This window comes from Ictidomys tridecemlineatus, unplaced genomic scaffold (genome assembly GCF_052094955.1).
Source record: "Ictidomys tridecemlineatus isolate mIctTri1 unplaced genomic scaffold, mIctTri1.hap1 Scaffold_625, whole genome shotgun sequence".
Lineage (NCBI taxonomy): Eukaryota > Metazoa > Chordata > Mammalia > Rodentia > Sciuridae > Ictidomys > Ictidomys tridecemlineatus.
In genome coordinates this window covers 92504-117613 of record NW_027524306.1, presented here as the reverse complement: position 1 = coordinate 117613, position 25110 = coordinate 92504, and the positions used below count along the sequence as shown (strand labels likewise).

The following is a 25110-nucleotide window of genomic DNA, read 5'->3' as shown; positions in this document are numbered from 1 at the left end:
CCTCGCCTCGCCTCGCCTCGCCGGAGCCTCGGAGCCTCGGAGCCTCGGAGCCCCGCCTCGCCGGAGCCTCGGAGCCTCGGAGCCCCGCCTCGCCGGAGCCTCGGAGCCTCGGAGCCTCGGAGCCTCGCCTCGCCGGAGCCTCGGAGCCTCGGAGCCTCGGAGCCTCGGAGCCTCGCCTCGCCGGAGCCTCGGAGCCTCGCCTCGCCGGAGCCTCGCCGGAGCCTCGCCGGAGCCTCGCCGGAGCCTCGCCTCGCCGGAGCCTCGCCTCGCCGGAGCCTCGCCTCGCCGGAGCCTCGCCTCGCCGGAGCCTCGCCTCGCCGGAGCCTCGCCTCGCCGGAGCCTCGCCTCGCCGGAGCCTCGCCTCGCCGGAGCCTCGCCTCGCCGGAGCCTCGCCTCGCCGGAGCCTCGCCTCGCCGGAGCCTCGCCTCGCCGGAGCCTCGCCTCGCCTGGCCGGAGCCTCGCCTCGCCGGAGTCCCGAGGAAGTTCCAGCCTGCTTTGTTTCCCGGAGATGGTTCCTCGACTTTGTAGAGACTGCCGAAAGAAGAAGAAATGGTTGAGGATCTGCAGGGGTCTGCTGCAGCCCTGCGTGGAATGGCCCGCCTTGAAGAGCTAGGACTCCTCTCTGCTGCCGAGGCCTCCCTGCCCCTCGCGGGCAGCGCCCTACCTGCCAGCAGAAGCCATGGAGCTTCGTCTTCGAACTCCGGTTTCAAAGGTATTGTTATATTTTAGATAATTAGTCTAAATATTGAAATTTGTTAATTTTAATTTCCAATAGTGAAAATTATGAGATTTATAAAGAATAGAAAATTATTTCCCACAGTTCTGGAGGTAAGAAGCCAGAAAAAGTCTGTCCCAATAGTTGAGTCATCATTTGGCAGAAAAGTGGGAGAGAGTATACCCACTCTTAAAAGCCCTTTTACTTTCCATTCATTTGATGTTGATTTGAGTGTTATTAGATATGATTTTATTAATTTTCACTTATTGGTTGTTTAAATTATAAAATCCGTTTTAAAGATTTTTTTAAGTTGTTAATGGACTGTTTATTTTATTTTGTTTATATGAGGTACTGAGAATTAAACCCGGTTCCTCACACATACTAGGCAAGTGCTCTACCACTGAGCCACAACCCTGGCGTTTTTTTGGTGTTAAGTTTTGTGAGTTCTGCATATATCCTAGGGATTAATGCTCTGAGGTGCATGTGGGGAAGATTTTCTCCCATTCTGTAGGCTCTCTTCACATTATTGATTGTGTCCTTTGCTGAGAATATACTTTTTAGTTTGAATCTATCCTGTTTATTAATTATTGAATTTACTTCTTGGAATGTAGGAGTCTCCTTAAGGAAGTCAGGTCTTAGGCTGTCATAGTCAAGATGTGGGCCTACTTTTTCTTCTATTAGGCACAGGTAGTCTGTTCTAGTGCCTAAATTTTGATTCATTTTCAATTGAGTTTTGTCAAGAGTGAGAGAGAGGGCTTTACTTTCTTTTTTGTTTTATGTGGCTTTACAATTTTCCCTGCACCACTTGTTGAATAGACTTTTTAAATTTAATGTATGTTTTTGGTGCCTTTGTCTAGTATGATATAACGGTATTTTGTGAGTTTGTCTCTGTGTCTTCTGTTCTGTACCGTTCATTGGTCTCTGTGTTGTTTTGGTGCCAATGCAATGCTGTTTTTTGTTACCGTGGCTCTGTAGTACAGTTTAAGCTATACTATTATGGTGTGTCTTACTTCACTCTTCTTGCTAAGTATTGCTTTGGCTATTCTGAATCTCTTATTTTTCCACATGAATTTCATGGTTGCTTTTTCTAGTTCTGTGAAGAATTGTCTTTGGGATTTTAATATGAATTCCATTAAAATTTATCCCCAAGCACAAATTAGTTAAAACTGAAAAAGAATCCCAGTTCACTATGGACCTGACAGCTATCTGGTCACTGGTGTCTGTTGAGCCAGCTACTATCTCCTGCACACTGGGTGGTGGCTAAGCTGAGGTTACTTGTTGCATTTCGGTGTTAATGGTGTCTTAGAGTTGAGTCTACTCTGCATGTTGGTGCTGACTTCTAGATTCAGGCACACTTTTGCCACCACACAACCTGGGATACTTTTCTGTTTTTTTTAAACTTAATTGTGTCTGAAAATTTCTTTGGGTCCTTTAACCACTTTGCTTGATCAACGTCTGTGTGCTAGGCACTACACTAGGTGTGGAGTACAGAGTGAATAGGCCAAGTCCTTGCCATGGCACTCAATGAAGTTTGTAGGATAATCATAGCATCTATATCTACCTCAATGTTACTGTGAAACTTAGAAGACGGTATGTCTGTTAATAACTGCAGTGCTGAGGACTGTAATATTGTTGAGGAAATTCAGACGATTTCATCAGGCACCACCTTGTTTTTGTCTGGGAAGTCAGAGCAATATAAAGTTGTTACTTTTTCTGTAATAAAAACAGACATTGTTTTATTAGTTACACATGACAGTACAATTCTCTTGACAGTTCGTACATTTGAGTCAAATGGGGTATAATTTCTCATTTTTCTGATTTTACAGGTTGCAGACTCACATTGGTCATACACTCACCTATATATACATACAGCAATAATGTCTATTTTATTCTGCTGCCCTTCCTATCCCCCCTCCCCCCCTCCCCTGAAATCTCTCTACCCCATCTAATGTGATATACTTCCTTTTTTTTTTTCTCCTTGCAACATCATACATGTATTCTGTATAATGATGAGGGTCTCCTTCCATCTTCCGTGCAATTCCCCTTCTCCCTCTTTTTCCCTTCTACCTCTCTTTCCTATTTAGTGGTAACCTTCTCAATGCTCTTCCTCCCTATCCCATTTTGAGTCACATCCCTTATATCAGAGAAGACATTCGGCATTTGTTTTTTAGGGATTGGCTAACTTCACTTAACATAATATGCTCTAATGCCAACTATTTCCCTGTAAATGCCATGATATTGTTATTTTTAGTGCTGAGTAATATTCCATTGTGTATAAATGCCACATTTTTTTATCCATTCATCTATTGAAGGGCATCTAGTTTGGTTCCACAGTCTAGCTACTGTGAATTGTGCTGCTATAAACATTGTGGCTGTGTCCCTGTAGTATTCTCTTTTTAGGTCTTTTGGCTATAGTCCGAGAAGGGGAATAGCTTGGTCAAATGGTGTTTCCATTCCCAGCTTTCCAAGGAATCTCCATACTGCTTTCCAAATTGGCTGCACCAATTTGCAGTTCCACCAGCAATGCATGAGTGTACCTTTTTTCCCACATCCTCCCCAGCACTTATTGTTGCTTGACTTCATAATGGCTGTTATTCTTATTGAAATGAGATGGTATCTTAGAGTAGTTTTGATTTGCATTTTTCTATTTGCTAGAGATGGTGAGCATTTTTCATGTATTTGTTGATTGATTGTATATCCTCTTCTCAGAAGTATCTTTTCAGGTCCTTGGCCCATTTGTTGATTGGTTAATTTTTGTTGTTGTTTTAAATGTTTGAGTTCTTCCTATACTCTAGAGATTAGAGCTCTATCTGATGTGAGGGGTAAAAATTTGTTTCCAGGATGTAGGCTCCCTATTCTCACATTATTTCTCTTGCTGAGAAAAAAACTTTTTAGGTTGAATTCATCCCATTTTTTTGATTCTTGTGATTTAGGTGTCTTATTAAGGAATTTGGGGCCTGCCCCCACATGAGAAAAACAGACATTTAACACAGTTTATATCTGAAACCTGTGAACTTCAGGGATCCCTGTGGGTTGCCCGTCTCCAGGTCAGACACACAGTTCTGTGCTTACTCAGTACAGGTTTGGAGACCCTTGAAGCTTCTCCTATAACCATGAGAGCCAGTGCTTCATAGTCTGGCAAATTCCGAGTCTCCAGCTCACATAGATGACATATCCCTATGGTGCTGACTTCACCCCAATCAGTTCATCTACTGCCTTCACATACTCACTGGCTGCCATTTAGCTGGAAGGCCCTGTTCCATGATGGGAATGTTCTAGACTTTGCTTTAATTGTTCAGAGCTCTTGGAGAGGGGCCTGGCCTTTCCTAATCCCCAGAACACTGTGTCCTCTTCATGGTCCTGTTATTACTGGCTGTGAGTGTGCTTTTTGCAGATGGTGGTGTACTGCAAGCTCATACCACATTCATTTTGTGTCCTCTCCTTATAGCACTTAGCAAGGTGCTGAGAGTTGGTCTGAAAAATGACCCAAAACTTCATGACCATATGGTTAGGAAAACCTAGGGGTTGGAGGCAATGATAGTCTGGAGAGAAACCAATTCCTCCTAGGGAAACACATGCACAATCAAACTTCATTTTAGTAAAACAACATCCTGCACACTAAAACCAAGTAATTCTGGATGGATTTCGGAGAGTTAAAAAAATGAAGGGAAAACAGAAGTAGAACATAAAATTGAATAGTTTTTCAATTTCTGCTTGGGATCCGGTTGTCACTGTCAGATCACACTGTGCTCTAGCTGGGGATCATGAATATATCACATGAAGTGAGAGATGTAGAAACACATATTCAGTTATTTGTCTTGTTGTGACACAGCACATTTCCTTAGTCTTTTATGAGGGAAAAATTACACATTTCCTTTAAATATTGCTCCTAATGAATGCTATGCTAAGGCTGTTCTGCCTCAGCCAATAAAGACCTGGGCTTTGTTCAGAGGGACCCAGATTTTTAGAAAAAGGCTAAGCAGCAGAGAAAGAGACACATATCAAATCAGTTGTCAGAACAGGACTCCACCATGACTGTAAATATTGAGCAATCACTTCTGGTTCTGTGATTTAGTATCTGTGCTGCCTCTGCATCTGGTGGTCTCTAACTGATAAGCTGGCTTTTGACATTGGCCTGCATGAGGACACCACAGGTGAAGACTTGGGGATGGTGGAGAGCCTGGCTGGGGTTGGGTTGGACCATTGTGTGAGATGCCATGGAAGATGCATTAGACCAATACCTGGTGGGTAGAATCAGGAAAAAGTGCTTTCTTCTTGACATTGATAGAGGGAAGGAAGTCTGAATTTTTCCTAATGGCAATCCCCAGGTAATTAGTTGGATATTCAAACTAGGTTTCAAACTCTACTCTTTCATGAGTTTGGAGGGGAAAACTAGTACTTACTATTTAGCTTACTGGGTGTTAACTATCATAGTGTGCACTGGTTAGTTTATAAAATATCACTGCATATCTCTCATTTTAATCAGATTTTAAGTATACACATGTAAAGTCCTCAATGTCAACATACAACCAAATAATAGAGAATGAGAACCTCCTTCATTTCTCTGACCATAGGCCATTGTGCTGAATTTAATATCTGTTAAGGAGATACGCATTTCCATATTTTTGAAACAAATATAGGTATATATTAACATACTTATACTTTTGGAAAGTCAAAATAAGAGAACTCTTCTCAGTTCTCTGAGGATTTAGACTTAATTGATAAACCTCTATGCAGTATGGATCTTATCTCAGAACCACATTTAAATAAATAAATAAAATTAAGGCTCATTGCAAATAAATAAATAAATGAAAACCAATAGCATACATTTTCTGGAATGCTATTGCACAGTAAAGTGGTGAGTATTGATAACATTTAGATATGGTATATTTCAACAAGGTGGAAGAAAAGATCCCACATGTTTTCACCATATAAAAAGGGGAAATGTTTAAGGAGGTGGGTGTCTTTAACCTGATATAAACATTGTACCTTATTTGGTGTATCAAATCATCACATGGTACTCTCTAAATACATAGAATTTTTACATTTTATATATCAGCGACAAATTTAAAATATTTTCCATATTCTCTGAAGTTTTGTAAACAAAACATGATTAAAAAGTTATTTATTAATAAATAACTTCTGAGAATCCTAGGCACTCTCATTTCATTTTCCATAGGCTCAGTAATACTTCTGTATTTTCTCTAGGCTTTTGGTTTTCTCATCTAATATATTTTGGCACACTGTTAAATGAAATTAAAGTCAGGGTTGCTCTTCAGCAGACATATAAGACAGGTTCTGGAGATTGTGTTCCTATGATAAGATGTTAAGATGATACAGTAAGTCCCTTCCCCTGCATCAGATCCCTTGTGATACTCTGCACCCCCATAGATCTACTTTTACTGAATTACTGGGTTATTTATTGTATTTGTTGTCTGCTTCTCTTCATCAGAATGGCACCCACAAGGCAGGTGACTATTTTTCTTGTTTATTGATGTATCATAAGCTACTGTGTAACAGTGGTTGGCAAATAAATAGTGGTTACAGTATAAATGGTTGTGTGAGTGAATGAAAAACTAACTACAACTCTAAAATGTGGATCTGGTGAATAAAGATAAGGAATTCTGCCAGGTGACCTGCAAGTAAGAGAGATTGTGTAAGGAAAGCGTCATGAAGCACAGGCTACATATTGATGGTAAGGATGCTTCAGAAATATTATTGGATTAGTCTTCATTGACTCATGCAAAATTAACTTTAACAGGAGATTTTCTACCTCAGGGGCAAGTCTTTTGGGATAAAGGTCAAGGCAAGGTGTAGATCCCTATCTGAGCTACTCTTTTCTTTGGCTCTGAATGTAGATTTAAATGCAGAAGTACATGGAAAAGTAAATCCCCTTTTCTTAACAAATAATATAACTGGGAATCAGCAGTTTCTTAAGATGATGAATGCAGGGAGAACGGTGGTGTGACTATATAGTTATTTTAAGCCAAGTGGCTGGGTAACAATGGGGTGAGCAGACATGGGAAAATCAATGAACATCCACAGAAAGAATGTTCCAGAAAGAAGGCCTGACAATGCAAACATTCAGCAGCAGGATAGTCTTAGCTGAATTTTGAAGGTCAGGAGAGGTTTGTGAACTTCATTCTTCAGGGGAACATGAGGCTGCAGAGACACCAGAAGGCAGCGAGGACTGGGGTGAAATTTTTGTTACCAGACCTACTGACTATTGTGTGAAGAAGGCCACAGGACAGGAAAAGAGGAAGCCTGGGCACCATGTAAGAGGTTGCTGTGTTTGTTCACATGAGAGATGTAGGTGCTGCTGGAATTGATAAAAGCAGACTGATGTGGGAGGTTTAAGGAGTCTTCTAGCAGGTTCTATGAGAGTATATATTTTCAACTATAAGAGAAAATTGAAGATTGTTTGTTCATTTTCCACTGCTGAAACGAAATACCTGAGATTGGGTAACTTATAACGCACAAAATTTATTTGACTCACAGTTCTGGAGACTGGGAAATCCAAAAGCATGGCACCAGCATCTGGGAAAGGCTCTCATACTGTCTCATCCCATGGGGGAGGGCAGAAGGCCAAGGGGAGAGTAGGGAGAGACCGAAGGAGTGAGGTGAGAGGGGAAAATTCATTTTTATAACAACTCAAGATAATTAACCCCCTCCTATTATAATGACTGTAATCTATTCATGAGGGCTGTGTCCCACAGTCATCTCTTATTAGGCCCCATTATCCAACACTGTTGTTTTGGGAATGTTGTTTCCAACATGAAATTTGATGAACACATTAAAACCTTAGAAAGATGTTCTTTCTAATGATGTATAGAGGGCTAAAATAACACATTGGACTTCTGTATTTCCTACCCACAAGTTCCTTAAATCCTGTAGGCTGGTTGTATCACAAGTTTAGAGCTGATAAGCTACTCTCTAATTGACTGATATAACAAGCAATGTCATCTTCTTTCCACTTAGTTTTATTGGCAGGGGTAGTGCCAAAGCTTAACATCATTGCATTTGACATTTGCAAATTAAGGATAAAGAAGTTCCTATGATCTTCTACTGTGCAAAAAGTCACCTACATGTGGGTTTTGTGGGTCAAGAACTTGGGAGAAGCTTGGATAGGTGGTTCTGGCTTGAAATCTTGCTCATAAAATTGTAGTCAGGTATTCATTTGGGCAATAGCTCATCGAAAGTCTCAGCCAGGGGGCTGGGAATACAGTTCAGTTGGTAGAGTGCCTGCCTTGCATACACAAGGCCCTTGGTTTAATCTTTAGCACCCCCCCCCAAAAAAATAGAATCAGCTAGGACTGAGAATTTACATCCATGGTGACCTTCTCACTATTGGATGTGGGTCTCAGCTTCTCTTCCTGTAATCCCTCCACAGAGCTACTTGAGTGATCCCTACACATGGCAGCCAGTCCCATCACAGTAAGTGAACCAAGAGATGAAGGTTAAGGCTGAAATACCTTTTATGACCCAGTCTTGAAAGTTACTCACATCCTACTTCTATCATGTACCATTATCCTCGAGAGACCTGCCTTGGTTCAGAGAGGAAGTGTTGATTACCAGGAGGCAAGGATCTTGGAGAATGGCCATCACATTCTCTAGAAGACAAAGGACATTGTGATCCCTCATTGAAAGAGCACAGTAGTTATTTTTCCATGATGATTTATCCCTACTAAAGACCCTGTGTCCAGTGCTGACTCCTTGGGAGAAGGTTGTATGCCAAGTCTCAGGTTCCTCATCTGTGAAATGGGCTCTGGATCCTGCCTTGGGTGTACTGTGATATTTGAGTCTGATGCTGACAACAACTAGTGTCTCATGAATGTCCTTCTTTTTCTCTCTTCTTAGTGGGGGAAGAACACACTTAAGTACAGGTCTAAATTATCTTTATTGCCATACACCTTTTACAACCTTTGCACTTTGTTTTTGTATAGATTGAACCAGTGTTTTTTTCCTAGCTTTCCTTCACACCTTTTGGGCAAAACACATTGGAAATAACTTGCTCTGGGCTACACCATGGCTAGGACAGAGACAGGCACACCATGCTGATCCAACATCTGCCGACTGTTTCCCTGTGGCATCTGCATTGAAAACTGCCCACTCAGGCTTGGCTCCTCTTCAGCTCATTGTGCACCCACTCACGTGATAAAATCATCAAATTTCTATCCATGGAATGAACTGTATTCCTGATGAACCATCTGGACAGGTCCACACAGTGATAGCTCATAGCTGGGGACCCTCATCTGAGAATGTGCTAACACATGATCCGCACACAGGCATTTACGTGACTGCAAGTTCGATCCTGGTTAGCTCTGATTTTTCCAAAGTTTCAAATATGTTTACAGATTAGATGTCAGTTGGGTGATTCAATGTAAATTATTTTATCCTTCTTAACATCAGTTTTATAAGGGCTTGGAATGTGGCTCAAGTGGTAACGTGCTCACCTGGCATACACAGGAAACTGGGTTCGAGCCTCAGTACCACATAAAATAAAATGAAGATGTTGTGTCTGCAGAAAACTGAAAAATAAATATTAAAATATTCTCTCCCTCTCCCTCTCCCTCTCCCTCTCCCTCTCCCTCTCCCCTCTCCCTCTCCCCCCCCCCCTCTCTCTCTCTCTCTCTCCTATCTCTCTCTTAAAAAAAGAAGAGAAAAGGAAAGAAGCTTTATGATTTCAAATCCAGGAGCCTCAGGAGCCTCTGATGTGCTGGTCTGTGTGTTCTAGAAATTCAGAGGTAGTTTAGGGCTAGTAATGAGAATTCATACCACCTCGTATCAGGTAGTCACTGGGTAATTTTCTTTCTAGCAATGTCATTAGCCTTGCTCTCCACAGGGGAATTTGGGAGTTGTGTCACCCCAGGACACAATGCCAGAGAGGGTCAATTTTAGCAAAATGGAACTCTTGCTTGGACAACTGAGCTTAAATGGCTATCAGCTGCATTCTGCTAATCAACCTATGTTTGGGCCCTAGCCTTAAAAAACTGCATCAAGAAACAAGCAAGATCTAATTGGTCCCTTGAGTTCCATTATGGAATGCCTGTGCTAGGTGTGACCTCTGAGAAAAATCAGATTAAGCACTCAGGTATCATCTGTATGAAGCCTAAATATTTATGCCAAATATATTCACAATTTTAAGGGTAAGCTTTCTGATCCAGTGGCCTTGCAATCTTTATTGAGTTATGCAGTTGAATTTGCTGTCAGAAATGATGCAATGATGTGTGATAGTGCCAGAGTGAACCACATGGCCCCTGAGTTGGTACTAAGTGGTTCTATCCCTCTGGCTTGGTTCCTATGAAGGGATTGGTAACATCCAGCTTCTGCTCTTTAAATGCCATTTAACTCAGAAGCTTCCTCTTGGTAGATTATTTTGTATATGGGAATTCACTGTAAGGTGACAGGATGTTCATTCTGTGTTATGCTTTGCTTGGGCTTTCATAACAAAGTTCCACAGACTGAGCAGCTTAAACTCTAGAAATTTATTTCTTCTGCCTTGCAGGCTAAAAGCCTGAATCAGGAGTTGCATTCTTCTGAGGTGTCTCTCCTTGAGTTGGAGATGGCATCTTTTCCATCTTTCTTCACATCTTTCTTCTATGAATGTTTGTGTCCTTTACAGACATTTATTTCCTTCTGTGAAGGCATCAGTCATGTTGGCTGGATTAGGGTACCAGCTAATGATCTCATTTTAATTTAATTATCTATTTAAAGACCTATGTCCAAATGCAATCACATTCAGAGGTCCTGGGATATGGGAATTCAGCATATAATATTTTTGGGCCAGGGGTCACAATTCAGCCCATAAGACTCTGCTTAATCTGGTCTAGCACTGTTCCAATGGCCATGGACAATAACTTAGTACCTATTGTTTACACTCATAGTGAGACTATTACCCCTACTGTGGTTTGAATATAGTTTAAGAGTGTTCCTAAAGACTCATGAGCTGGAAGTGTGGTCTTCAGTGTGATGCTATTAAGAGATGATATAATTTTGAAGAGCTGGGGCCTAGTGGGAAGTCATTAGGTCATCGAGGAGTTTGTCTTCAGAAGTGATTGACAGGGTTCTCCTGGGTCTCCGTCTTCCTGTATCACCATTTGAGCTCTCCCTTCTGTGTGTGCTCCTATCCTTGTGATGCCACCTGCCAAGAGATCTTCACCAGAGATAAGCAAGTACCTGTGCCATGCCCTTGAACCTTCAAAGCTGTGAGCCAAATAAGCTTACTTTCTATATAAGCACTTGGCTTTTTGTATTTTATTACAGTAACATAAATTGAATTAATACATCTCTATATAGTTTGGTTTCTGACAGGACTAGTAATTGGTTTACCCTGGCACAAGAACATCAAGGACACATCAGCTTTTAGAAGAGCCTTTCCTTCCTCCACTATCCCGAGTCTGGTCATAAAGGCAAGGGCATGACCATGTGACACCAGGTCCAATGTCCCAAGCAGTGGCATGGTGTCCCCTTTTGTGACACTAGCCTCTCCTCTGCATTCTTGTAAGGCTGCAGGGTTCCTGGGTGACTCTCCCCCTCACTACACCTCCAAGGCTCAGAGACCCATGGTGAGATGTCTCAGCTCACAGAAGTGCCTCCAACCACTCATCCAAGATTCTCTCCATCTCCACGATACCCTGACTCAAGGAGAAAGAGCACCCTGAGCCAGACAGTTCCATTGGAACCAGCCCCATTTCCTGCAGTTGTGTATAGAGCCTTGCATGTAGGAGGGGACAATTATTTCCTCAGAGGATGAGTGCTGATGACTCAGCCTCTAGGGCTAAGAGAATACTCAATCAGGTTAAAATAACTCTCTGACATCTTATTCTCTGTTTCCACTCTATCAGGGTTCACAAGATATTGGTGAACTTTGGAATTATTTGGGTGGTGAGATGATAAGCTTTACCTTAGAGTCCATGGGTCAGCAGGTCTGAAAGGAGGCCCAATAGGTGCCCTTCTCATTAACTGCCAGGAGGTGAGGAGCTACAGTTCTCACATACTGACCACAGAGAGACATACATTTGATGGCCTCTGCCCTTTCTTTATTCTCCTCGGGGTAGATGTTTTTAAGTCCTTCCCAACCATATCACAGGAGGGTGTGGGCACCAATCAGGAAGAGAAGGACCTGGTTTTTAGGGTTTTTATAAAGGGCTCCAGGAATCCTTTAGTTCCTCCCACTCTTGAGCACAGACCTTTTCATAGGCCCTGCTGGAGACTGGTAACTGTCCTAGGCACGACATCACCCTCCTGCCCTGAGTTCTGGGAGCTGCCACCCAGCTTCAAAATAACCCCAGACTAATATCTCTGGACCTTAGTTTCCTCACTATGAACCCTGGTATTTCTTCCAGCTCCTGAGTTATAGTCCATGTCTAGAAATCTATTACTAAAAGGTTCCTCAAAACTAGTGTTATTATTATGGCTTTTGAATCCATGGGGCAGAAATTTAAACAGGCACATCTGGAATGCCTCATCTTGGCTCCATGTTTGAGGTCTTCACAAGAATAATGCAAATTAGATCTCTCTTTTTCTTTATCTCTTCACCCAGTCCTTCCATGAGGTTGCTTGGGCTTTCTCACAGCATGGAGTATCAAGATCATCAAACCTATCTGTAGCTGCTTGGGGATGGGAGCATGTATTCCAAGAGGTCTGGGTAGAAGCTGTAAGTATTCTTAAAATTTGGGATCAGAAGTCCCAGAACATTACCATCCATCACATTTTACAGGCTAAGGAATTCAGGAAGTAGGTAACTGCATTCCACCTTTCAATGGAGAAATAGCAGAGAACATAGGGTCATACTGAATGTATCAAAACCCACCTCTGAGCCAATTTTCAGCCTGAGCCCATGGCTTCATGTATTCTATGGCACCTGCAGTTATCTCTTCTTTATTTCTCAGGTGCTTTCTCTGGTACCTCAGGGCTTCCTCAGTGTATCTACAGGGCAACCTGGACGTGCTAGATATTTGTAACCTCGACTCATCAGTAATGGGAATGAGTAAATACACCAGAATGGTATCCTATGGAAAGATGGTTGGGAGGAAAATTCTGATTCCTCACTCAAAGACCCCAAGCACTGAGCCTGATTTCCCAGCAGTGACTGTTCCTTATTTCATGGTCTATGAATTATTTTCCTTCTCTGGCTCACCTTTTCTCTCACCCTTGGGCTTCTCTGACATTGTCCAGGTAGACTGTCTGTCCTTGAGCCTTTGTAGTACCTGATGTAAGAGGTGTCTAAGCTGAGATACTGGCTTGCCCTTGGGCTCTGGAGAAGACATCAAGTTAAGTGTTCATTAAGAGGGCCCAATCATTCATTGCTTTCTAGAAATGCCTATATTGTCATAAGTTTAGTTTCACAATCCAGATGTAGAAAACTCCATAGAAATGTAATGGCCTGATTCCCTGAATGGATTTTATGATTAAGGTGCACTGGTACCTGTATAATTCTTAGCCTTCCAAGACTTGAGAGATCTCACTTTCCTTACCCCTGTTGTCTTGAGTCACCTCCTCAGGGCTCCTGTGGCCATGGATGATGTGGAGGCATATCTTGGGCATGCTCAGCAGAAAAACCTTTGAGATGAAATCATGCAGGTCTCAGGATCATAATAAAGCCTTCCCAGTCTGGCCTCATTATCTTTCCATGTTTTATTCCTTGGAAAGGTACACAGTGGTGCTTTTCATCATATTTCAAACTTAGCTTTCTTTGAGTGCTTACCAGACAGCTAAATTTCTAAAGGCCTTCATAAATACAAACACTTTAATTTCTTTCAACCACCATCTTGTTGTTCAGTAGGAGAGCAAGACATGGAAAAGCCAAATAAATTGTTTACTTCTTTTCTCATAACCTTTGTTCTCTGATGGCACAACCCATCTGCAAGCACATACTGAAATATACAAGCACGTACAAAACTCTGTGGTCTTTGTCTCAACATGTAATGCTCTCCCTTGTGCATGTACTATACCTCTTCTCCATGGAGAGACCAGCCAGTCCTCTGGGGAGTAAATGAGGTGGAGAAGTTGATCTCTGAGGTTTTGACTGGGTTACAGCAGTGTGACCTTGAACAGCTGAATGATTCAGCCCCTTTGGGTTAGAACTTCCTTCCCTGCAGTCTCCAGCCATTTCTACCTCCTGTGTTCTGGATGAAATGCATTCACCTCAATTGCATCTTCTCTGAATTCAACAGGAATTCATTGCTTATCTTTGATGTTTTGAAGTCTGTTGTCTCACTGGACTGACACTGTCTCTGCGTAGGAAGCATGTCTAGTTGTCCTCCACCCCTCGAGGGGCATCAGTCTTTCTAAAGGCAATGCTTTCTGAAAGGGCATGAAATTAGAGAACTAAATGGGGAATAGAAATAGATCTGCTCACTGTCAGAGATGCCAATAAGTGGGGCATTCCTAACAGTGAATTTACTAGGTGGCACATGTACTAAATGTCATATATCACATTCCTTTCATTAGCCACAGAGCAAAATCTCCAGATCAAAATTATCTACTAACTGAACAGTGACAATCTCGGCTGATAGAAACACACCACTGAAATGCAGCTGCTGTTCTCTGGGACACAGTTTTCTCAGTATCATAAGCTTGATTTGGTATCAAATGTTCCTTCACAGTCTCCTCTGAAGTCTTGTGAGCTGAGCAAATGTAAATATCCTGGAGTCCCAAATCCTAATGATTGCAACTAAAGATATGGTACAAGGACCATTAATATCAGCCCTAATGAGCTTCACTAATGAAAACACTAGTAAATGTACTGTTATTTCAGCAGCTCTGTACATGCTGAAGGGTGGCTTACCACTCCCTGATCTCTGCAGAGATTGGAGCTTGGGGAGATTGACTCCTGCAGGGGTCTCACTAAGTACTTCCCACTAAGCAGAAGCATCCAGCTGCCCCTTTCTACAGCCCAAGGGCTTTCGATTATATACTTATCCTGAATTATTTCTCCCAAAATATTTCAGATCATTTATTTACTTGAAAATTGCTTGTTTATTAATCACCTGTCCTAAACTGTCTGTTATTTGGACTCATTTTAGCCTTGGTATCAACAAAGCCACTTCTTCCTCAGATCTCAGATCTATGGCAGGTTAAATGAGATGAAGGATGTCCATTGGCATAGGTCTACAATGAATTAGCAGGGCTGCTTTCTCACTGCCTTGTGATGGGGGCAACATTTTGTTCTAGCCCTTAATATTCACTGGCAGATTCTGTTCTTATCCATTATCAAAGATGTTTCTGAGAGTAATGATTCTTCCGTGACCTCATTGTTTTCCTTCATAAAACCCATGGCATAAGCTACTACTGCTGCTGGGTATCAGAGAGGGATCCTCTTGCAAAAGGGAGAGACCTGTGTGGTCCCATGAGGCTCAGAATGTGTACAGACTACTGCACATTCGGTCAACAATAATTTTGATCCTTTTTTGGAACTAAATGTGTCTGTACCCTGAGTTGTTAGGTTCTGGCAGATGATAACTATATATGCTTTTAGTTCTTGCAGTGTGCAGAAGCCGGAAAGCTAAGAATGACATTTCCCAAATTTCCTTGCAATTAGATTCTGCTCATCATTTTATTTAAGTTCTGTAAGATGCATGTACTTATGGTTTTCAGGGCAGAGGGTAGTAGGACCTTGTTTTGCTGTGCTTACTCTTTCTACTAGGAAGCCTGGAGGAGGCCCTGGTGTTCTGCAGCAGCATTAGCTAGAGTCCCAATTTCCTTGCAGTGGCTGCATGGGGCCAAGAACTGGACTTGGAGTAGCTATTTTTCAGTTAAGTAAGTAGCAGGTGGGCACTCACAGTGATGGGAACTCTGCAATCCCTAGCTCTCAGTTGAGGTGAGATATTCCTGAAGAGCCCTATGCACATGGGGCAAAATCTTCTGAGCATGAAAAATGCATCCTGTGGAAAACTGTTTTCAAGAGGTGCATATCGCATGAGTTGCAAAGTCTTTATGTACAATAGAACTCAATAAATGGGATGTTCTAGAGCTAAATGTTAAGAACATTCTTAGTGATGGGGAGTTTCTTCATTGGTTTAAAAGAAAAAAAAACCTTGAGGAAAGTGAACATTGGGCAAAATCAGATTTGTTGTTCTGCTCCTGAAATGCAGTTTTTCTGTTATGCTTTGCATCTAAAATGTCCTTAAAAGCTCATGTTTTGAAAGCATGAACTCCAATATAGCAATATTTAGAGGTGAGAGTTTTAGGCAAAGATCAGGGCTCTGAACTCTTTAGTGGATTTATCCATTGCTTAATTAATATATTGATAAGTGAATGAAGTTCTGTGTGGTAACTGTATGTAAATAGGGTATGTCTAGAGGAAGTAGGGTATTACTAGAGGTAGTAGAGAAAGAAGATATGCCCTTGGGAGTATATTCTGTCCCTGTTTTTTCTCTCTTTCTCTCTATCTTTTTCTCTCCCCCCTCCTTCCCAGCAGCCATGAGATGAGCAGCTTTGTTCCGCCATGCGCTTCTCCCATAATGGTTTTGCATTGGAGTAAGCCAACCTTGGACTAAACTTCTGAAACCATGAGCCAAAATAACACTTTCCTTTTCTTAGTTGTTCCCATCAGGTATTTTGGTCTCAGTGCTGCAAAGTTGACTGGCACATTCCTTTCTCCTCTCCCCCATTTTAGATTATTTCTTTGCCAGCAACCAAAGACAGCCCACAGATTTCTTTACTTTATAGCTTTCTTTCCTTTTGTATAAAGGACTTACTTTGAGTACTAAATGACTTTCTCATTCAGCCACAACAATTGTCTATGTTTCTCAAATTTATTGCAATAAATTCTATCATTTTTATGTTTAAATGTAAAAAGTAAACATAAACTCTACTTTGCCCCAGACCACCACTTCTCCTATTGACCAAGGCGTATCCATCCAGGATACATGTTTATACATTTAAAAATTATGTTTAATTGATATATATATATGAAAAACATTGTGATTATTCCTATACATGTGTACAATGTGCAGTCATTAATTAAGGTAATTAGAAATTTTGTCATCTCAAACATTTATCATTTTTGTTGTTGTTCTGGGAACATTCAAAATACCCTCTTCAAGCCATTTTGAAATATCTAATACAATTATTATTAACTGAAGTTTCTCTATTGTGCTATAGACCACTATAATGTATTCCTTTTATCTAACTGCATTTTGCCTCTGTTTAAACCTTCTTCTACCTACTCTTCCTAAGCTTCCTATCTACTATTCTACACTATACAATTATAAACATGGTTTTGTTTTATTTTATTTTGCACAAATGAGATTTTAGAGAGCATACTACTCTGTAGCTTACCCTTAGCATTTTATGTATTTTGGACAGCCCTGCCTAGTAGGACATACATGAAAAGGCCTGCCAATAGCAAGCATTTATTGAGCATTTCCTGTGAACTGTGCATTGAATTACATCTTTCAAGTAGATTAATATATTTAATCTTCACAATGGAAGAAGAAATCGATGCTTGTAGAATTTGGAGAAGGGGAATCACATGAGCCTGTGTTATACTTCCCTTCACCTACCCAGTCCTTGACTGGCTTTCCTGCCAGCAGTCAGACAGACTGGTTCAAGAACACTTCTGGTCATGTTGCTGGCCCCCTTTAAGTACTTTGCAAGATTTGGGGGACAAAGACAAATTTCCTTCCTCTGTGCCTAGGATCTGCATTGTGTCTAGCTTGTGTCATCAAATATAGACCCAAAGCCCTTCAGTTTCTCAAACAGGGAGGCCCTATACCACCCTCAGACCAGGAATTAAGGCAAAATGTTCTCTCTGGGATGTTTCCACCCTCTGCCAAGTAACTTCTTCAGATGTCCTTCCAAATATCCCTCTGATTTCAGGGATACCACCAATTCATCAGAAAGCCTTCACTGGCATATGCCAGGTATCACTACTTTTTTGTCATTTTGATAAAGGGAAAAAAACATATTCAGCAATTTGATCTTTCTTTCTTTAATTGTGTCCAAGATCAAGCACATTCCTTGGTGATTTTCCGCTTCATCACTGTTTGTTTATACATTTAGATCATTTTCTGTTGAGAGACTTTGGTTATTTTTGAAGCTCATTGTATATTAAAGAAATTATTATCTTAAATATTCTAAATATCTTTTCTCTTTGGACAATAGATGGCTATCTATGTAGTTAAGAAGAGACTTTTGCCCCTTCAAAGTTGAGAGTGGAGCAGGAATCCAGTTTTTTTCTTCTCCTCCCCAGGGATTTCTAGGTGAGTCCAAAGCAGACATGGCTACTTCATGCTTCCCTAGGGATTTGGAATGGCAATTAACCAAGGCTCCTGCCTGCCTTTTCCTGCTTATTTCTGTACTACCTATTATTCCTTTAGTTATCTCTTACTCTCTTCTTTCATCAGATGCCTATAAAGGATGATGCTCTAGAACAGACCCTTTCCAGAAAGGAGCAGAGAGTAAGTATTTTAGGCTTTATGTGCCACATTGGACAATATAAGTTTTTAAAAAAATGTTTCACAATTTTAGAATCCATACTTAGTCTGTGGGACATATTATAGGCAACCTATCACATTGCTTACTCTGTAATAAATTTGGTGACTATTTTATAAGTACTTTCCCATTTTTTTCTTGTTCATACTTTCCTGAATTCCATTTACAAGCACATATTTCTAGATTTTATTAGTGCTTTGTCTAAGATTTAGAGTATATAAGAAGAATTGCCAATTTTGCAATACTATGCCTTTTGTTGGACAAAAATAACTTATATTGTCAAATCTTCTTTTCTGCTACACTGAGGATTTAATTTTTTTTCTTACCACATATTCATATTTCTTGTTAAATTTATTCCTAGGACTTTGCCTTTTTAGTGTTATTATGATATTTTTTTCTTTCATTTTATTTTAATTTAATTCATATTTGATGCTGGTTAATTCTTGATTGTGGGTTGTTATAAAAGAACAAGACCAACCCTTCCTTTTCTCTGGCTTCCCATCTCATCATATAACCTCTTCTCCTTATATACTTTTCCACCATCATGCTCTAGCAATGCTGTTGAACAGTCCCATGCTGTTTGAAGTTTCAGTTTTCAAAACTATGAGCTAAATAGATCTTTTTACTTTATAACAGTCTCAGTCTGAGATATTTTGTTATAGCAACAGAAAATGGAATAATACTTTTGGTTTGGAAGTAAAGAGAGTTCTCTGCATTCTTTCTTCAATATTGCCACCTTTCCTTAGATATCTGTATTGGTGTGGGAATCAGAAAAAAATCAAATTTTATTTATTTTTTCTTCCTTCCTTCAGCATGCTAAGCATGCATTCTTCAACTGAGCTATGTCCCTAAGATTTTTTTGTCTGCATGTTTTTGTAACTGAAAACACTGTATTTTCTGTTGACAATTTGAGATTTTATCTTGGAGTCAATGGGAAGGAATAGGCAAAGTTATATGGTTGTAGTAAGACATGGCAGCAAGAATGCTGAAGGTGAGAGTGACAGGACAAGGCTTGGACTGCACTGGCAGAAGTGACTCCAGCAAAGGGCTTGGACCACTGCCCCTGGAGAAGGCCCAGCTTCAGGGACGAAGCTACTTACCAAGGTGTGGAATCAGAGAGAGTTATACCTCAACCTGTCATTGATACTGCTCTTGGTCAGGAGTGAGTTGATGTCATCCAATGACCCCCAGGTGGAGGGAGCCTGTCTCCAATAGAACAATGGAAGAAAAGTCCTTGGACATGATATCTCCAGGATCCCAGACAGAACCTGGCAGTGGGGACCAAGTGCCTCATCCTCATGAAGTCAGTGATTTTGGGACTGCAAGGCAGTTGCCCTTCAGAAGTGGAAATGGCTTGTGTCTTGAAAATCAATCAAATTTCCTCCTGGAGTCCAGGTGAATCTGGAAACATAACCCACCTCCCTCATTCAATGAATATATTTACTATTATACTTACTTAATTCATTAACCAAATCATGCTCCTTTTGGAAAGGTTTGCCCTGGAGCTTGCAAATACTAGATAATACCATGGAGTTAATACACGTTCAGGGGCTGGGGCTGGGGCTCAATGGAAGCACACTTGCCGGCAGGTGTGAAACACTGGGTTTGATTCTCATCACTGCATAAAAATAAAGAAAATAAAGTTCTGTCAACAACTAAAAAAATACGCGTTCAATAGAAACAGTAATACTGTGGTTATATCAAGCCCAAGCAAAGAATGCAAACCTCAAGACCTTTGAATTGCCCAGTCCCAAAGGTCTCTATGGTTTACGGTCATTCAGGTTTGATCTAGATAGGGAAATTTGGTTTCTGGTCAGAGGCTTTGGGCAGCATGTTTCTGTTTTCTCTCCAATGGTTTGAAGTCTCTCTGAGGTTCCTGGCATTACTTTGTTCCTAGTGCCGACTCCCAGTTTCCTCAATCCAAGGGAAGTTTTTTGAAGCAGATGAAACCAACTCCCATTTTCTTGTACAAGGACAAGTTAGAGTGGTCTGGTGTGCCTTCCAGAATCTTCTAGATGAGAGAATACCTGTGGAAACCACATCCCAGTGTTCCAGAAAATTGCTCTGTGTGACTGGGTTCACCTGCTCCTCCTCTCTCCTTTTGCTCAATACTCACTTAAGATCTTCCCACAAATCCAGGGTGGGGATGAACAAGCAGGTTCCCATGTACAGCCAGCTGTCTGTATTTTAACGTCTTTGAGAACACTGTCCACACTGCCCACCCTCAGAGAAAGGAAAAAAGGCCATTACCCTGGGTTCAAAAAATGGCTCTCACTCTTCCCTTTTGCTGAAGGGTGAACCCAGTCAAGCTGTATATGTGGAATGGCTGGGGTTTCTTTGTTCCTTTTATTTCATTTTTTTTTCTAGTGTAAAAATCTGGTTTTACTGTGTAATTTTAAAATTTCATTAATTGACTAATAACAATTGTGTAGATTTGTGGGATACAGTGTGCTGTTTTAATGTATGTACACATTATGGTATGATTAAATCAAATTAATGATCATTTCCATCATATGCTTACTATTTGTTTGTGGAGAGAATATTTAGTCAACTTTTTAAAAAATAACAGTTTTGAAATATCTCCATGCTGTGTAGTAGTTCACTGAAGCTACTCTTGTCTGACTGAAACTGTGTATTCTTTGAACAACATTTCACCTTCCTAATCCTCCTTCTTGTTTATTTCTTAAATTATTCAGACCATAGAATCTGTTTTAACCAAGCATCAACCTTTAAAGTATTGAAGCCTCTGACAAGCTTGTGGGAATGAGCACAGAGAACAAGAGGTTGGCCATCAGCAGTGGAACACAAAACAAAATTGGTATCCATTCCCATCAGGATGAATTTAATGAGTGGACGTGAGAGGACATGACCCACTACTTCCTAACAAAACATGTGAGTCTCTTGCATACATTCTTTGAATGAAAGTTGCTAAATAGAAAAGTACAAACTGTAATTCCATTTACACAAAATAGAAAATGTAGCAGAATATGTCGTATGCATTAGAAGTCAGGATAATGGTAGATCAGGGATCATGAATGGGCATGAGGCCAGCATGGATGTGCTCAGTTTGTAAAGATTCAACAACCCACACACTTAGGAGATGTGCTAATTTTGTGTGCATTTGTGTGGATGTGTGTGTGCATGTGTGTATGTTTGTGTGTGTGTGCATATGTGTCTACTTGCATGTATGTTGATGCATGTGCATATGTATTAATATTGTGTAAATTGTGTATATGATGTGTATGTATGCATATGTATATATGTGTGCATGCATGTGTGTGTGTGTGTATATATATATATATATATATATATACATATAGTGTGTGTGTGTGTGTGAGTCAGCTTTTCATTACTGTAACAAATATCTGAAATATAAAGAGAAAAAGTGTGTTTTGGTTCACAGTTTTTGAGGTTTTTGTCCATAATTGGCTGGCTTCATTGATTTTTGGGTCTAGCATGATTCATGGAAGGAGAGCATGGTAGACCAAAGCTGTTCACCTCCTAACAGGGATGTGAAAGGGAAAGAGGAAGAGAGAAGGGATGGCCTCCCACTATATCCTTCAAGGGCTCCTGCACAATTTCCTAAAACCTTCTGCTGGGTCCCCTCTATTGACATTTTCACCACCTCCTATTAGTGCCCTTTTGGGGCACAAGTCTTTGATACATGAGTCTTTAAGGGACGTTTTAGATCCAAACTATAGTATATGTGTTCATGTTTATGTTTATATGCATGTGTTGTGCACTCTGTGTGTGTGTTTGTGTATGTGTGTGTCTATCTTATATTTAAAAATAATAGCACAAAAGCAACTGTGTTGTGGGGTGGGCCTCACAAAGGCAAAGTCCATCTGCAGACACTCTATCTTCCATCCTTGACCTTCGTCTTTCTGCTCTATGATCTGGTCCATGCTGCCTTCCCTGGACCTGTAAGGACTGTGCAGTGATTGAAGGCAGGAGACTTTGATGGAAACCACCAGCACAGCATGTTCCATCTATAAGGGACCACCAAGCAAATTGCCACCATGAGTTATGGCCATCAGTATGTGGCAAGAGGGAAAACAAGAAACATCTTGGTGGTGGTATCTGTAAAGAAAAGGTGTCCAGATTATCCCCCAAAATGAAGCATGTTTGCACTTGAAACCAGGGACCCAGGGGACAGAGTATGGTGGTGGACATAGATAGTGCAGTTCTTCCTCCCAAGGATAAAGGAGGAGAGTGGAGCATCACAGAGCCAGGCAGCAGCAGGTTACCATTTGCTAAACGTTGTGAGTGCAGCATTTAAAAATCATTTGTATAAATTATACATTAATTAATAACCTATCTTTGTGTGCAAAAAAGGAAAAAAAATCTTTAGATGGTCTTTTAAATAAATTGGAAAAAAGAGGATTGTATGCTTTTCCAATTGGAAATAGAGAGGATTGTATGCTTTCCAACAATATGTTTTGATTTCTAGTGTTTGCTAATATAATAGGTAAAATGGTATTTTTGGTTTAATTTGCATTCTTTGAATACTGTTGAACCTGACCTTCTCTTTATTTACTTGTCAGCTGTGTGGATTTCACCTATAGTTGCAAAATTTATAAAATAAAAATTGAGGATTTGTTGATAAATTTGAATTTTATGTAAACCATAACTAATATTTTTGTTTGTATTGTGCAATAATTGGGATATATTTATTTATGAACAATAGTAATTGTCTATTTGAAATTCAAATTTAATGCAGCATCCTGAATTTCTCATAACACTCATTTTTAACATATATTTTTTAGTTTTCCTTGGACTTTTATTTTGTTTATTTATATGTGTGGCTGAAAATCAAACCAAGTGCTTCATACGTGCTAGGAAAGTCTTCATCACTGAGCTACAAGCCCAGCCCATGGTAATGTACATTTTATTTTATGTTTTTTATCAAATTTTCAGTTGTATTTTTTGTCTTTTATTGTGTTTGTAGGAGTAGTTAGCATGTATTGAATATTAGTCCCTTGTCTTTTTTAAATGTTGGAAACATGTTCTACTGGTGTTTTGACTATTTTTTAAATTCATAATGTTATTTGTTGAAAAATAAGTCTATAATTTCAGCAGAGGTAATTTTTTCAAAATTTCACTGTGTTGCTTATGCTTTTATTTTTTTTAAGAAATCGTCATCTTCTAGAGTTGTATATTATTCTACAGCACTGGTGGTTCCAGACTTAACACAGATGTATGATGGTGTGATCAAGGATTTTTCATCTTGAAATCAATAAACATTCAGTAGAATATAATTTCAGATTCTGAATTTAATCTTTTTATACCACTCATATTTGTTTTTGGGATAGAATGTATTAGACCCAATGGTTATCTACCACTGAGCTACATTTCCAGCTTTTTTTAAATTTTGAGACAGGCTCTTGCTAAATTACCCAGACTGGTCTGGAACTTCCATTTATCCTGTCTCAGCTTCCTGGGGACCTGGGATTACAGGTATATGCCATCATCCTGTGAGATATTCTTTTTTGATGCTGAGAAACAGCAGGGAGCTGAAGATCCCAGTAAGACACTAGATCATGAAGATAAATGACTGATATTCTACAGTGTGCTTTGCTGCTAAGCTGTGATGTTTGGTAGGCCAGGTGTGTTAAACACATTCTTGAATTATATTTTAGATTTATGATAGTTTTGAGATGTAACCATTGTAATTTGTGTGGCTTGGTGTTTAGATTTCGGCCAGTTATATGTGAACAGAAATGAAATGTGCAGCTTCTGAATTGTCTTTTTAAAGGTGCTTGTCCTGTATTTGGTGTGCCCATCTTCTTTTCCCTGCCACTGACTGGAATGGCAAATACTGCCTAGAACTCATATAGAAGCTCTTTCCTGAAGATATCAGCCCTGAATGACCTTGTGAAGGAAACTAATACTGCTTTCTCTCCCCTCAGTCACATGTGTAGCTTCATGTTGTTTCATGAAAAATAATACATATTTTTTCTTGTTTGAGCCATTGTATTTTGGAATTGCTTCATTACAACTATTCAACCCATACCCTGTAAAATGCCAAAATTTAGTACCTAAATTGGGGTATTCTATAATAATAAATGCATGACATTAGGTACATCATTGGCTGACATAATTAAAAAACATTATATGGGGCTTGGTAGAGTGATTGCTTAGCATGCATGAGGAACTGGGTTTTATCCTCAACATCATGTAAAAATAAAATAAAGATATTTTGTCCACCTATGGCAAAAAATAAATATTAAAAAATGTAAGTTAAAGAACCATTGACTCTGAATTAAATAGTTGTACAATACTTGGTGACTGTCACCTCTGATACTTTTTATATGGCATCAATTTCTCTATCCATACTATACTTCCAGGGAAGTAGTTAGAAAGAATAAGATTGGTAACATGACTTTAATATTGCTTGCTTCTTTAGCAGGAACTAGAAGGGGGCATCAAGGAAGGGGAAAGTTAGTTTTTTAGAGTTCAAAGGGGGTCAATAATTTATAGCAATTGAAGATACTTTTTTCCCATGGTCTGTGGTCTGAACTGATTATAAGGTGGAGCATTGTAATGTTGGAAAATAATTTCTCCTGTGGCCAAATAGTAAATGTAAGCTTGTCATTTGTCATTCTCAAGAACCTCCTCTTAATTTTCTTGGTTTAACTGTAGAAGCTAGCCCAGGCAAGAATTAAATTAAGGGTTTGATTTTACACCTGAACAAGTCAGTTGAATTAAGTAAAAACTACAGTTTCAAACATTAAGTCTTAATTCCCTATAGAATAGAGGCTTACTTTTTACTCATGATATGTTAGCTGAGGCTGTGTTCTATATCCTCTGTGCCACCCAAGATTTAAGCTAAAGGAAAATTGCCATCTTTGGAGGGGAGTATGGGCATTGCCATTTTTATAACAAAAAAAGAGAACTGGCAGACCCTGCTTCTTGGAAGTGAAATTACTTCTCTTTATATTTTATTGGAAAAAGCA

General features: G+C 40.0%; 1 long non-coding RNA gene across 3 annotated transcripts; it reads left to right on the top strand.

Annotated features, from left to right (window-relative positions):
- Positions 1-420: 420 nt before the first annotated feature.
- Positions 421-24121, top strand: LOC144374227 (uncharacterized). Of its 3 annotated transcripts, none has more exons than XR_013433673.1 (6): positions 421-712; positions 17825-17922; positions 18067-18120; positions 20851-21046; positions 22921-23030; positions 23287-24121. It is a non-coding gene; the product is annotated as an uncharacterized LOC144374227 (long non-coding RNA). The 3 variants fall into 3 exon arrangements; XR_013433675.1 differs by having other exon boundaries at positions 22921-23035; positions 23910-24121; XR_013433674.1 differs by having other exon boundaries at positions 422-712; positions 23910-24121.
- The last annotated feature ends 989 nt before the right edge of the window (positions 24122-25110 follow it).